Source organism: Neofelis nebulosa, chromosome 17 (genome assembly GCF_028018385.1).
Source record: "Neofelis nebulosa isolate mNeoNeb1 chromosome 17, mNeoNeb1.pri, whole genome shotgun sequence".
Taxonomy (NCBI): Eukaryota; Metazoa; Chordata; class Mammalia; order Carnivora; family Felidae; genus Neofelis; species Neofelis nebulosa.
Genome location: NC_080798.1, coordinates 2,376,409 through 2,380,883, shown reverse-complemented (window position 1 = coordinate 2,380,883; position 4,475 = coordinate 2,376,409).

Sequence of the window (4,475 nt, the reverse complement as noted above, 5' to 3'; positions counted from 1 at the left end):
TTCATCTTCAGCTGTTTATGTAGAACGAGCCAGGGATGAACTGAGGATGCTCGGCATATGGTTCGTCGTCCTTTCCGACAGCCTGACGCTGCATTAAATCCTCAGACAATGATTCACTATGGTTTCAACCACCAGTAACTGCCCTGCACGGGCCTTTTCAGATACACCTCCACCGCACCATCTGCTTGTGCCAGTATCACAGAAAGTCAACACTCAGGAAATTTTACGGTATTGAACATGCAATGAGCGGATTTAGCCCTGGCCGTCCCGCTCCAAAGCTCAAACGTGTCCTTCCACCGCGCGTAGTTGGGAAAACAGCACCACAGAGGAAGAGAATGCCAGGGACCCGACCAAGGTCTCTCAGGAGCCACACAGACCGGAAGTATCCCTTCACCGCCCGGCACCGCCCACGTGCCGCGGCGGCTTCCGGGAGCCGCTTGGCCTCGGTGTGTGCATGCGCAGTTCCACCACCGTAGTCCCAGAGCCCTGAAGGCAGCGCGGTCCTGACCAGCTAGAGGCTGTGGTGTCGGTAGCGAGGGGCGGATGTAGTGTCTGCGTTAGTAAAGAGCCAGAACCTCCTGTCCAAAAGAGAATGGTCTCCTGTCCCCGAGTCTCGGGCAGTAATGGGTGCGGGAGTTTTCGAAGAGTAGGACGCCCAAGCTTACTGCCGACAGCGGAGGCGGGGCCTCAGCGCATTGGGTCACCGGGATGTGCGAAGGGAAGGAAGGTGGTCGCGAGTGACGGAACACGCGTGCAGTTCCGTCATTTGGAGGGGGGGCGTGGCTTAGTGCCCAAAGGCGCGCGGGAGGGGGTGCCGCGCAGGCGCAGGGAGTACCATGCGGCCGCTGCCTAGGGTAGCTGACGCGTTCTGGAGTTGCAGCTGGGGCTCCCCGGCGGCGTGGGGCAGGGTCTCTTGGAGCACCCCTGCTAGCGGGTTCTGGGGGTCGCCACAGGGGTGTGGGACTAGGTGTCATCGTTGGCGTGCCGGCGGCCTGCTCGTGCGCCTGAGGCGGCAGTGTGGGTGTCGCTTGGGCCGCTCGTGGAGCCTCAGAGGGGCCGTGTGGCTTTTCGCACCTCGTTTGGTCTTTGGGAGCCCGGCTTGCTCACGTGCAGAGTGGACGCTGCGTCCTGAGCGGCTCCTCGTGTCCCAGGATTGAATACCTCGAATGGTGCCCAGCCCGAAGTCAGCAGGGACCTGGTTGGAAGTGCAATGGTGCAACGAGGTTTTTCTTTTCTTTTCTTTTCTTTTCTTTTCTTTCCCTTCCCCCTCCTCTCCCCTCCCCTCTTCTCCCTTCCTCTGCCCCGTCCTGTCCGCCAGATCTGGGTTTTCAGAATCGACCCTGGCACTTAAATCTGTCAGATGCAGAAAGTGAAATCTGTTTTATGGCAGCTGTGCTGATTAAAAAGAGGACATGCAGAGGGCTTATCTCGGTTACGAGACTCCCGCTATTACTGTTCAGTGTGGGGTTGGCGCGGGCACAGAGGAGTGAAGCTGTGGCCCCCCCGAGCAGCCACAGAACACACACGGAATTGCACTTGCAGAGAGCTTGCCGCTCGTTCAGATTCTTCCCTGGAGCCCTCCTGAATTTCCTGTTGGGCCTAGACCCCACTTACGTTGATCCTGGTTCTTTTTCGGACTTCCATGGGCTGACAATACCAAAGTCCGTGGTCATCAGTGTGTAGGAGGTTATGTGTGGCCTGTCTTGTCTGTTCTGTCTCCAGGGACAGATGTTTTTATTTTTATTTATTGTTTTATTTATTTTTAGGATTTTTAAATTTTTATTTTATTTTTTATTTTTTAAAATTTACATCCAAATGAGTTAGCATCTAGTGCAACAATGATTTCCGGAGTAGATTCCTTAGTGCCCCTTACCCATTTAGCCCATCCCCCCTCCCACAACCCCTCCAGCAACCCTCAGTTTGTTCTCCGTATTTATGAGTATCTTCAGTTTTGTTCCCCTCCCTGTTTTTATATTATTTTTGTTTCCCTTCCCTTATGTTCATCTGTTTTGTCTCTTAAAGTCTTCATATGAGTGAAGCCATGATTTTTGTCTTTCTCTAATTTCACTTCAGAGGTTTTTATTTTTATTTTTTTTTTAATTTTTTTTTCAACGTTTTTTATTTATTTTTGGGACAGAGAGAGACAGAGCATGAACGGGGGAGGGGCAGAGAGAGAGGGAGACACAGAATCGGAAACAGGCTCCAGGCTCCGAGCTATCAGCACAGAGCCCGACGCGGGGCTCGAACTCACAGACCGCGAGATCGTGACCTGGCTGAAGTTGGCCGCTTAACCGACTGCGCCACCCAGGCGCCCCAGAGGTTTTTATTTTTAAAAATGCTTTATTAAAATATGGACAGCTCTTAGGCGTGTATGGTAATGCCTCATTCTTTAATGAAGCTAGTTTAATTTTAACAGATATTCTGATTTATTACTTGCCTAACCCTCCCTTAAAAATAAAATTCAGTTATGTTAGGGGCAAAACCACAGGCAAGTCCAGAGAACAAAGGTGAGGAAGGGAGAAGAAAGAGGAATGCACCTTGATAGAGAAAGGGGAGAGTTGGGAAGGCTGTTATAAACAAAAAGTCCATGGGAATACACTTGGAGTTGGAAGTGTAGTGGCTTCTCTTTGGCTGGGCTGTTGCTGGGGGAGGAGGAAAACCTTCCTTCCACCTGTTGGGATTGTAAAGTAGTATCCAAGTGCAAGGTCCCTCTTTTTTAGGCCTGCAATTGACCAGGAGTAGTGGGGCTTGATGGCTCCCCCTGCTGGCCTCCCAGCTCCCTGTTAGTGAGGTGTCCTTGTATTAATAGCTGAAAACTATTTTACTTCATTCTCAAATTCTTTCATTAGCAGTATCACAAGTTCATGTGGTAAAATGTCTCTTTCTTACTCTTGGTCCAAAAACCCTACGGAAGAATAATGACCTTGAGAAAAGTGCCGTTACACTGCAGGTCCTCTCGCTCCTCAATGTATTGAGGATTTTATTTTCACATGAGGATTTTATTTTCCAGCCCAGAAACTCTCCAGCAGTTCATCTTCTTACCTGCTGTCTAGCTTTCCTGGGTGGCCTCTGGGTAGGCAGACCTGTTTCCATTTATGCCCAAAGTGTCCAGCGCTCTTCCTCTAGAACATTCCTTATACCTTCATAAAAATTTTTTTAATCAAGTTGATGGCTTATTTATGAATTAGAAGTACTCCATGTACCTAGGGTTTCTTTTTTCTTTCTTTCTTTCTTTCTTTCTTTCTTTCTTTCTTTCTTTCTTTCTTCCTTCCTTCCTTCCTTCCTTCCTTCCTTCCTTCCTTCCTTCCTTCCTTCCTTTCGAGGGAACGAGCAGGGGAGAGAGGTAGAGGCAGAGAGAGAGAGAACCTTAGGCTCCATGCTTAGCATGCTGCCTGATGTGGGGCTCGATCCCACAACCCTGGAATCATGACTAGAGCCGAAATCAAGAGTCGGACCCTCAACCGACCGAACCACCCAGGTGCCCTTCCATGTACCTAATTTCTGTAAGGAAAGTTGCTATGGGAAACTTAATACCTGGCTGAATCACTTTCTCATCCATACCTTTTTTTTTTTTTTTTTTTTTTTTTTTTTTTACTTTGATGGCACCACCTCTTTTAAAAATAAAGGATAGAAGCAAAGAGGAAAAGATGTGAAGACAAGAAGTAGGAAAGGACTAAAATGGTAAAAAGATGAGATGCAAATGACTTTGTCCCAGTGAATCTGAAGTTGTTTTCCTTGCAGTGTGAGCTGAGTGATTCCGGGTGGGAGTCGTGCCAGCTGGGGTTCCCACCACAACTGGCAGACTCAGGATTCCGCCTTTTCCATCACCCTGAGGTGTTTAGTTGAAACTTCATAGTCCTCCTGTATCCCGTAATGACAGACCATCAAAGGATTGAATTTGATACTGGGAGCAACATTTTCTGAAGGATTTTGATAAACTGGAACATACACTAAGGTGGGAAGCCAAGATGATTGAGGGTCTGGAAACTGTCTCATGAGAAGGGGTAGAAAAACCTGTGTATTTTTGCCTGGAGAGGAGATGGTTGCAGAGATGTGTGGAATTGTGGCTCTGGTAAAAAGTATTTAAGTTGCTGCTGTTTTCTGTGAGGTCTAGAAATAGAACCAGGCGGAAGTAGTAGAGTAGCAAACTCTGACTAAAGTACTCCTTTAATTTAAATTTCAAAATTGAATTATGGTTGACATGCAGTGTTATATTAGTTTCAGGTGTACCACATACTGATTAAACAATTCTGTGTGTTATGTCGCTTTTACCACAATAGGTATAGTTACCATCCGGTGTTAACTATGCAAGGTTATTACAATATTGTTAACTATGTTTCCTAGGCTGTACTTTTCATAGCTGACAAAAGTAGTTTTATCTGATGGCAATCAGAAAATTGAATAAGCTTCCCAGTGCAGTCATTGGTGGGTTACATGATTTATGGTGATGATAATTTTGCTTTTTGACACATCTT